The sequence below is a fragment of the Gracilinanus agilis genome, chromosome 5, assembly GCF_016433145.1.
Source record: "Gracilinanus agilis isolate LMUSP501 chromosome 5, AgileGrace, whole genome shotgun sequence".
Classification (NCBI taxonomy): domain Eukaryota; kingdom Metazoa; phylum Chordata; class Mammalia; order Didelphimorphia; family Didelphidae; genus Gracilinanus; species Gracilinanus agilis.
Window position 1 is genome coordinate 62,321,598 of NC_058134.1, and position 11,890 is coordinate 62,333,487.

Genomic DNA, 11,890 nt, shown 5'->3' on the forward strand with positions numbered 1-11,890 from the left:
AAAGAAAGGAAGGAAGGAAGGAAGGAAGGAAGGAAGGAAGGAAGGAAGGAAGGAAGGAAGGAAGGAAGGAAGGAAGGAAGGAAGGAAGAAGTGCCCACAGAACACATGTATTGGATGTAAGGAAACCAAAACTTAGTTACTCTTCTAATTCAGGTAATGACTGATACTGTTTCCATATGTATGGTGCCAGAACTGTTCCAGAATCATACTCTCCACAAATCTGAGTCAAGCTAACCAGCTAGCCATGTTTTCATGTAGTTAACATACAATCCTAAAAACCATTATATGATAAAAGAATGTAAACTCTTTGAAGTCAGAGACCATTATTTAAAATCTTCTCTTTGTATCTCCAATGTCTAGCACAATGCCTTGTAAGTAGTAGGTACTTGGTAAATTCCTATTGAATGAATGGATATGCAACAAAATATTCTAAGTGTGCATTGGTATTTATATCAAGGTTTGACCTTCTTCAGATTCTTCTGCAAATCACTTGTTGCCTTCCCAGCTTCATAAATTGCCCTGTTGACCTAACATCCTAATTGAACAACAGAGATCATTTTTATAATTTTAGGTACTCCTCATGGGACTTAGCATGGTGTCTTGCACACAACAGGTGTTAAAATAAGATTTGGTGTCAGCTAGGTGACTCCAGGAACAGAGTCAGGCTTGTCCTGAGATCAAATTGCCTCAGACATTTCCTAGCTGTGTGATTCTAGGCAGTTGCCTCGCCCTTTCTCTTCTTCTGCCTTAGTATCAATTCTAAGACAGAAGGTAAGAGTTTTCGTTTTGTTCTGTTTTTAAAAAGAAACAAGATTGGTTGGTTGATTAATCAAAATACAAGAAGTGGTTTGGCTTTTCAAACAGCTATATAACAAACCATTTCCACCAACAAAGTCTCCTAATTATTAGAATGCAAGCTCTTTATGGGCAAGCATGGTATCTTATTTATCTTTATAATTCTGCAAGTGCCTAAAGCAGTATATAGAACAGGCTCAATAAATGTGAAAATCAGTCTGGTTGAATTCATTGAATCACAGAATGTTGGGATGATAAAGGACCTCATCAGACCTATACGTGGCTGACAACATCTTTTCTCAAAGCCCCAAGATGTAGTTGTCCAGTCTTTACTTAAAGTCCTGACTTAAATTAGCAATTTTTATAAGTCTGATGGGCGTGTACCTCCTCCACAACAAAACTGTTTGAAAATATCGCCAAATAAAATTGCCATATTTGCTCACATAGCCCCTTTCCCTGCCAGATATTTTCACTCTAAAAATGGAGACATTATGCAAGCATCTGGCTTACTGCAGAGAACCTTTATGAGATTTTCACCCTTGTTAATGAAAAAAACAGTGTTACCCAAAGTTATGCAGGAATAGGAGCAAAGCTCATTAGAATCCAGATCTCTTGACATTTCTACCTCCCTTTGTGGGGTTCAAATTCCTTTATCTAGACTTTTGCACCTCAAAAAGTTAAATCCAACATCCACCACACTCTAGCCCTGACTTACTTTTCTAACTTTATTTCCTATGACTTCAACTGGAATATATTCATTGCTCTGTGAACATTTGCTTACATAAATTGCCACCTGACAATCCCCTCTACTTGTTTTCTCCACCCATATGAATTCTAGTGAGCTTTCAAAGTCTAGCTTGAGTCCCATTTGTCTGATAACCTTAGCCCAGACTGATCACTCCATCCTCTGAATTTCTCTAACATCTCTTGTCTTTATCACTCATTCAATATCCATCATAGATTCTCTAATATCATTAATTATCACTCATGTCAATCAATTAACAAGCATTTGTTAAGGGCCTCCTGTATACCAAGTACTATGTAATGGCAGAGTGAAACAGTTCCTGCCCTCAAGTATACAAAATTAATTCCAGATATTTGCAGAGAGGGAGAGACTAGCAGCTAGGAAATGCCTCTACACAGAAGGAAGCATTTGAGCTGAGTTTCAAAGGAATTAGAAATTTGAAGAAGGGGAGATGACAAAGCAGTGCATCCCACTCATTTGAGATTCCCAGGGAAAAGAGGTGGAGATGAGAGGAGTATTGTCTATATGTGGAACAAAAATGTCCATTTGGCCAAATAGTATGGTAAAGTCCTTGAAAAATCATAGGATTATATATTGAGAGCTAGTAACAAAATTAGAAGCCACATATTCCACCCCCTCATTTTCCAGATAAAAAAGTGATACCCAGAGAGGTGATATGATTTTTTCAAGGTCATTCAACATATAAAAAGTCAGCAGTGAAAAAGAACATCCAAGAAGGAACAACTCTTCCACCTTAACCAGGATCCATGGATATTTGGCTTCAGGGAATCTTGAGTATCTCAGGAATAGAAGGATAATTTAAGGGAAAGGTTGAGGAAAAAGCATTAATAAGCAGAACCATTTTGAAAGTAACATGTACAATATATTATAAACTTTTTAAAGCAAGCAATATAAAATAGAAACTGATAGCTTCAAGTGTATTCCTCTTTTGTGCTCTGCTATGTACACAGAAATATTCTTTCTTGATGTTTTAAGACCAGAATTTAAAATATTTCAAAAGTAATATTGCAGACTGGAGTGTTCTTACTTCATAAATGGGATATGGGGTGTCTGTGGAACAATACACAGAATCTACCTCAAAGACTGCCATCCTCTTCAGCTGAAATCCTGCAAGATTACCCACTCTGAGATGGAAAACCTCAAAAATCATTTAAAGGAATTGTGGATCAATGACAATACAGAGTCTACCCAAAGAAGTGGTATAGAAAAAGAAAAAGAATTTCTGAGATACATATAGTTAGGAAGTAGATAATAACATGAGTTCAAAATGTCCTCAACTATTTGCCAAACAGCAAGTGGTTTTCCCTATTAGAAATGTTCAGTGGTTACTATCAAATTCTTGTGGCAGGGGCAGCTGGGTAGCTCAGTGGATTGAGAGTCAGGCCTAGAGACAGGAGGTCCTAGGTTCAAATCCGGCCTCAGACACTTCCCAGCTGTGTGACCCTGGGCAAGTCACTTGACCCCCCATTGCTCACCCTTACCACTCTTCCACCAAGGAGCCAATACACAGAAGTTAAGGGTTTAAAAAAAATTCTTGAGGCAAAGGAAAACAAAGAAAAATCAACTGTCATCTGCCTAGCAGGATCCTATTGTTTGAATAGATGCCCCAAACTATCTTGGGGGCAACTACCCTTTTGCAACGACTTATGGAGAAAGCAGTTAGAGATGCCAACTGCTTGGAAGTGTTGGTGTATCTGAATGATCTTCTTGTCTTTGGGAGGATGTTGGGGAAAGGGGATTGGGAAGGGAATAAGCATTTATATTGTACCTACTGTGTGCCAGGTTCCATGTTAAGTATTTTCACACATTTGACCTCATTTGATCCTCATAACAACCTAAAAAGTAGATGCTATTATTATCTTTGGTTTACAGTTGAGAAAACCAAAGCAAACAGAGCTTAAAGTGACTTGTCCGTGGTCATGCAGCTAGTAAGTGAATCAGGATTTGAATTCATGTCTTCCTCACTCCAGGCCCAATATTCTATTCAATGAACTAACAGATGCCTCTGGTATCTTCTTCTTTTCTCATCTAATTTCTTTTTATTTTATGATTTTATATTCCTTGTTCTTAGAGTTTTGGTTTTGAAACTAGAACTGTACTCTATAGGAAAAAAGCTAAGTTAAGAGCATAATCTTCCTCTTCTTAAAGACTAACTAAAATGAGTGAGGGAAAGAGAATAATGCCTCACATGTGTTGGGGGAGTAAGTTTGTATATTTGTGATTATACTTTCTAAAGTAAATATGCATTTGTAAAAACCCCCCAAAAATCTTAGAAAATGGGTGGAGTTCTGTTATGAAATTTTGGTGTGCAGGAAACACACAAGATAGAGGACTGATGTCATTACCAATTAGTTGAAAGATCAGGCAATGTAGCAGTCTTTAAAAATAGTCCCAAAGAGTCATTGAGACCCTATCAAGACAATATATCACAATCACCTTTTGTCTGTTAGAGAGTTAGACTCTCCAGTGAGCAGAAAGAGTGAGAGATAGTGAATCAGTCAAGCAGACTCTGAAGAAAGACCCATTAACCCTTTATTGAGAGATCATTGGAGTCAGAGGGAAAAGGGAATCTGTGAGATAGGGAAAGGAAAAACAAACTTCTACTATTACTACTACTTTACCATTTGCTCCAGTATGTCTGTTTCTAGTATAAGACATCAGGCACCTTTTTATTTTAGCATTCACAAATAAACTTTCATTTTTAAATATGTGTGTATGTAATTTGTTGATTTATTTTTGACATTCTTTTCTTTTTTTAATTTTGAATTCCAAATTCTTTCCCTCCCTCCCACCCTTTTACACCCACCAAGAAGGCAAGCAATCATTGTATTGATCAAAGTAGCCAAGTTTATCACAGTTGATCATCACTATGACATTGTTGTTACTGTGCACAATGATCTCCCATCCTTCTTATTTCACTTTGCATCGGTTCCTATAAGTCTTAACCATATTTTTCTGAATATGAACACCCTTATCATTTCTCACATTACAATAATTATATATCACAAATAAACAAGCTTTTTTTAAGTGCTTTCTGTATGTCAGGCACCATGGGGTGTTCATATAAAGAAAAAATAAAAAGTCTCTGCTCTCAAGAAATGCACATTCTGATGGAAGATGTTGTTGTTCAGTCATTTTCAGTCGTGTCTGACTCTTCCTGACCCCATTTGAGGTTTTCTTGGCAAAGATACTGGAGTGGTTTGTCACTTCCTTTTCAAGCTCATTTTACAGATGAGAAAACTAAGGCAAACAGGGTTAGATGACTTTCCCAGAGTCACAAAACTAGAAAGTACATGAGGCAGGGTTTGAACTCAGGTTTTCCTTTGGAGGGTGACATATATGTGCAATATATATATATATATACACATATATGCATATAGAAGATACATATAGAGTAGATACAAGGTAATCTTAGAAGGAAAGACATGAACTCCACTTGGCAGTTTTGCCCTCCTGGCTACTTGGGAAGGTAGATCTGGAAAATGAATGGGAATGTCAAAGACTAGTATGTAACACATGAATTGGGAACAGAATAGGGGATTAAAGTCATGGGGTGGACCTTGTGAATTTATGTATTATATTTATAAAATATATCATATGCTATATATACTATACCATCAAATGGTTTTTAAAGTATATTTATATATGCTTAAGTATACATACATACTTATGTATATGGACATAAATATATATCTATCATTTTGAGTAAACACTTTCATAAATTATGTTGGTATAGGTAAATCAATGAGGGCTATAACCAGTGACATATTAAATGGGAATGGCTGAGTAGATGTGGACCATTGTAGGATTTGATTAGATAATTTAGATTTCTGGATTAATTTAGGGTATCAGTAGAATCTAAAATATCATTTTGTCTAAATTCCAGATGTTGTCTGATGGCAGGGCAGGGAGGAAGGGAGTTGAAAGCAAAGTATATCAGGATTATTTCCCAAAGCTCCTTATTTCCCCAAAGCTATGTCCCTCAACAAAAACCAAGATCATTATTAGCTTTCTTGGTTATTAATGATGTATAATTCACATTGAACTTTAAGTTATTTTTTTTCAGATCATCTGTTTTCTAGTTATACCACACAATCTTTTGTGAGATTGATTTTTTTAACCCAAGTCTAAGACTTTACATTTATGCCTTTTAAATTTCAGATATGGTCTAATGATCTAGTCTTTAAGACTTTACATTTACACCTTTTAAATTTCAGATATGGTCTAATGATCTAGTCTATCATGATCTGGGGAGAATATTGTTATCATCTAATGTTTTAACAATTTGCCCCATCTCTTTCAACAAATCTTTATGTAACAGGAGACTGACCAATAAAACTAGTCCTTATAAGCTTGCACAGAGTATATCAATACACTCAGACAATGCATTTCTTTATGTGGAAAAAGCTGAGAAGCCTGCTTCTGGGAGTTGTCATGATGTGTAAGTGCCTTGAAGAGACTTTGGAGCACATGCAAACATTCCATAACTAGTTCCAGTTAGTTAATCACATGGTAAATGGAAGCCTCTTGTGATTGACTAAAGTTATAGAATCACAAATGAAAGAATCTCCCCAAAAGTCTTACTTAGTCGTAGCCTCTTCTCTTGGTTGGACTTCTTTTCTTTGGATTTCTTTGGCCTTCCTCTTGGTTGATAATATCTTAGTCGAGAGGCAATAATATAATGGAAGAGGATTCAGGCTTTCTCCACATCCAAAGCTGATATGTTGCTCCATGAATAAATGAATCTCATGTTTTTTTTTGCCTGCCTTCTGTCATTCTAATTTGAAGGAAATTATATGCTATCATCTCGTAAGCTGTAAAAAGTCAGAAGAATAAGATATAAGACAAAGTATTCAGGTCAGTGGGACATGATAGAAAAAGTTGAGAAAATTAGGAGTATAACTTGGAGAGGAATGAGAACATAGTTGACTTGGACATTTTCTTTAAAATGGAGAGTTTTGGAAGAACCGGCCAATCAGAGGATAGAATTGGCAAGAGTCAATCAATAAACATTTATTAAATGCCTACTGCATACTAAGCACTGTGCTAAGCACTTGGGATACAAAAAGAGCCAAAAGAGAGTCCCTGACCTCAATAAGTTTACAATTTAATGGAGGAGACAACATGCGAACAAGCTATATACAGAATACATAAGAAATTATTAAGAAGGAACATATTAGAATTAAGAGAGGTTGGAAAGGGCTTACAGTAGAAAGTGGAATTATATTTGAAACTTAAAAGAAACCAGAGAAGCCAAAAGGCAAAGATGAGGAGGGAAATTATTCCAGGCATAGAGAACAGCCAAAGAAAATGCCTGCAGCCACGAGATGGGGTATCTTGTTCTTGGAACAGCAAAGAGTCTAGTATAACTGAAACATAGAGTAGGTGCTAAGGAATAGTAAGATATAAGGAGAGCCAGGAAATAGTGGGGTCCCAAAAACATAAAGAGAAGAAACAGTCAAGGAGAAAAGGGTGATCAGCAGTACCAAAGGCTACACAGAGGTTGAGGAGAATGAGAATTTTTAAAAGGCCATTAAATTTGTCAATTAAGAAGCCACTGGTAATTTTGGAGAGAATCTCAGTGGAATGATGAGATTGGAAGCCAGATTGTAATGGGTTAAGAAGAAAATAAGAGGAGAGAAAATAAAAGTACCTATTATAGACAGCCTTTTCGAGGAATTTAGTCACAAAGGGCAGAATGGATATAGAAAGATAATTAGTGGGTATGGAAAGATCAAGTGAGTTTTTGGAGGATCGGAGAGACAAGAGAATGTCTGTAGGCTGTTGAGATGGAGCCACTAGACAGGGAGAGATTGAAAATAAATGATAGAGTGAAGTTAACCAAAGGAGAAATCTGTGGGAGGAGACTGGATAGAATGGGATTAGTGTTGGATAGAGACCGGATAGAAAGGGGTTAAGTCTTGGTAAGGAGTAAGGCCAATATAGCAAGGAAAAGTCTAGTGATAATTCATTGATATCAAACAAACTCATCATTCTTCATGATTTGATTAATAAAATATATGAGACAGGGCTGACAAAGGGAATAGTGGCAGAAGTCACATGAGTTATATAAGAAGTCATATGAGAAAGAAATAGAAGAGAGAGCTCATACTAATGTCCTCAATTTTTTCTGTAAAGTACAAGGCAAGATTCTCACCTGTGAGGATGAAGAGAGGGGGAACCACGAAAGATCTAAAGAAGACAAAAAGATTTAGAAGACCTGATGTGGAGAGATAAGAGGATTTCAAAATTCTTGAACATGGAAGTAGTCCATATGTGAATAATGGCAAGATAACAGGCTATGACCATCTTTGTGTGTGGCTGTGGTGGGGTAGAAGAGTAGGTCATGGGAAGTGTGTAGGTTGAGGAACTGAGTGTTAAGGGTGTTTGAGGGAGAGTTAATATATATGTGTGTTTAATTCCCTGGTGGGAGGGTAGGAATTTAAAAGAATAGAAAAATTGTGAGCCAGATACCAAAGTCACTGAGGAAGGAAAGTCAATGACATGGAGGTCTGTGGACAACAGCTTTTGATTGGATGGTAAATACGAATTGCACGTCACAGTGCCTTGATCGCTGTCCGGTGACGAAGAGATGATCATTAACTCAGGCAGCTACTGTACGGGTTAGTTCGTAACCTCTGCGATTTCAAAGTCTAACCTTTGTTTTGATATTTCGTAACAGATGAAAAGCTTTAATTTTGATGCAAAGCTAACAGCACCCAATTCCATGTGATGTCATAAGTAATGTGACATAGTCAATAAGTAACAAACCACCATTTACTCATGTGCTATAAATGTCCTATATCAATTTTCAGCAACCAGCTAAGAGTTACATACGGAGCATGTGCAAACATGTAATGTTAGAACTCTCTAACTCAAAAAATACTAGGCTTTTTTTCAACTTAACAAGGATTGTATTCCTTGGAGGACTATGAATACGTAAAGTTTGAAGTTTTTATGTTCAGCCATTTCTTGAGTTATTTGAGGGCAAAGCGAGGTCACTAGAGGTTTTTTTCTTTTTTTTCGGTAGGAAAAGTGGATTTTTTTCATACTCATTTAATCCAAAAACAGCTGAACTGATTTGACTCAAGCTTCCCCAAACCTTGCATGGAGGCTCAACCTGTAATGTTTCAACCCCTAAAGTATGCGAGGTTTGAGAGTGATGTCTGCGGCTGACAAACTCTTTGTGTAATGGAATGCTTCCCCAGATTTACTGGTTGGTGGTTATTTTGAAAGGCTAAAGAACCTTCCTTCTTCTAATAAAGACATCATTAACTCTAATTACAAAAAATGACTTCTATCATGTTTGAGTTATAGCAAGGAAAAGCCTAGTTATAATTCATTGATATCAAACAAACTCATCGTTCTTCATGATTTGATAAGTAAAATCAATTCCTCTGGCAACTGTCATGCATTGACAGAAATGAAACAGGAGAATCTAGAAAGGAAGAAACTAAAGTCTGTTTTGAAATACAGTGAACATCTCGTGTGTATTTTGTGGACTAACTTTTTATTTCTCACCAAATGAGATTCAAGTATTTTCTTTAATTCTTTGGATTTCTATAGGAACTTGCTTCTAAAGTACTCAGAATGCTCCCATGAACTTTTTCCCCTCCATCCTCATAACATTCTTGTGAGTGACACGGTTTCTTGAAACATGGTATGTTCATTTTAAGTGATGAGGTAAGACCTTGGACTCTCTTTGCAGATTTCCCCAGGCTATGGATTATTATTGTCTGCTTTATTAGCTTAGAAAAAAAAATTTTGGAATGAACCTCCTTGAATTATCTGTCACTGGGATTCAAGGAGGAAAAATGTTAGAAAAAAATAAAACTTTCACACACATGAACACTTGCAGACTTAGTTTAAATAAATGATGCAGCTGCATAGCGCCTCCAGATTTTAGAAGCCCCCAAATGCAAAGTTTAGCAATACTTTACATAATAGGATCTGTGGCATAGAGACACAGGGTACAAGGAATAAAACCAGAGCACTTGTCTGATCTCACATTATTTTTTATTTTTTGTCTAGACCTGTGATTTCACGTGTATTAGTTACTGCCAGCTTGGAAATTTCCTCCACCCGACTGATTGTCTGGGGACCCTGAGAGGAAAAGATAGTAGAGGTCATTTGGTCCAAGGCTTACCCAAATTCTGTCTACAATATATCAGCTGGATGCTGGATTGAAGGAAAAGGGACATAGCTCTCTTGGTCCCATGGAACTTGCCTATTTATAATTCGTTGATAATCAAAAATAAAGGACATAGAAGAAATATGTACCACTCTAAGAAGTAGTCACTTACATTTTTATACTACAGAGGAAAAGGACTTGGCAGCTTTTACAAAGGCACCAACTCTGTGTAACTCTGGGCAAGTCACTTAATTCCCACTTCCTGGCCCTTACTGCTCTCCTGCCTTGGGACTAATACGCAATGCTGATTCTAATACAGAACTTAAGGATTTAAAAAAAAAAAATGCACCAACCAAGGGCAAAAAGACTCTTGATGCTACTTCCATACACTAATCAAGAAGAGTTTATTTAAGAATGCAAAGGATACCACCTGAACTCTGGTTTCTTCCTCTTCCCAACAGAATTAAACTCTGCCCACCCCCCAGACTTTCCCATTATCTTGTCCAGAAATGGGCCGCCACGGTCATTTTCGGCCATTTACAAACCATGCTACCATGTGTGTACCTTGCCTGATCCCCACACATTTTCCAACTCTTGTTTTCTTCTCCTATTAGAATGCAAGACTGGCAAGAGACTAGCTCCCGTACTAAGCATATATGCCTTGTTTAGTCATGTCTGTCCATAACATTCATGGGGTTTTCTTGTCAAAGATACTGAAATAGTTTGCCATTTCCTTCTCTGGTAGATTAAGTGACTTGCCCTGGGCCACACGGCTAGTGAGTGTCTGATATCATATTTGAATTTAGGTCCTCCTAACTCCAAGCCCAGGTCTCTCTCTGCTGAGCCACCCAGCTGCCTCCAAGCATATGCCTGGTACATAGAAAGAACTTAATAAATGCCTTTTTCCTGACTCATTTATTCCAGTAGAGGCACACTGCCATTGTGGAGGCACAAAGACAGAAAGGAATGAGTCAAGAGTTCAGGTAGAGAGATTAACTTTAGAGCGAAGAAGTAGGTGAGATACTTCTTCCACTGTGACCAAAGAGAATGAGAAAAGAGTGGATGAAGAGGATAAGATTTAAAGAAGAGAGAAGCCAGGACTGAGAGAATATACCTTGCATGGCCTCCATCTTCCCAATACATGACTTTTTCAAAAATGTCTAAATTGAATGAATAAAAGATAACAAGGTAACTGGTTGGGGTACTAAGGAAGGAGTATTTTAGGACCTGAGCATGCTTTAAGACAGAGAGAAAACTGTACCTGAATGTAAGCTAGAGAAATCTTTGTGACAATAGTAGTTACTATTTACATTGTGCTTTAAGGTTTGCAATATGATTTTCAAATATCTTATTTTATCTTCATAATAACAGGAGAGGGAGGAGAGTAGGTGCTAATATTGTCCCCATTTTACAGATGAGAAAACTGAGACAGAGAACAGTTAAATAAGTTGCCCAAGATTACAGAATTAGTAACTAAGGCCAAATTTAAACTTGAGTTTTTCCTGACTCCAGGTCTTGATTCTATCTTGGTGCCACATAATTATCTCTTTTATTTTTTAAACCTTTACATTCTGTCTTAGTAACAACCCTGACAGAAGGGCAAGGGCTGGGCAAATGGGATTAAGTGACTTGCCCACAGTCACACAGCTCAGAAGTGTCTAAGGTCACATTGGAATCCAGGTCCTCCCAATTCCAGGCCTGCCACTCTATCTACTTGTACCACCTTGTTGCTCCCCACCTAATTGTCTCTTGTTCTTTGTAGAGCAAGATCCTAGCAGAGATGGAAAGGAGTGAGTTAATAGTTCAGATAGAGAGATTAATTTTAGAGGAAAGAAGGAGGTGAAATACTTCTTCCACTGTGACCAAAGAGAATGAGAAAAGAGTGCATGAAAATGATAAGATTTGAAGAAGGGGGAAGCCAGGACTGAAGGAATATACCTTGGATGCCTCTGTCTTCCCAGTGAAGTAGAAAACTAGGTCACCCAGTATTAATTGGGGGGGGGGGGGCTTAATAAATTAATTGTTAATAAATTAGGGAGAGGTTTAGGGAAGAAGATTTTTGGAACAAATCTTGTGGAGGATGAGTTAGGAAGACAGTGAGGATGTAGTAAAAGGTTTATGGAAGAAAAGTAAAGGTCTAGGAGAGGTTGTATAATATAAAGATACACTAAGTAAAATCAGCTCCGTTTCGTGATCCT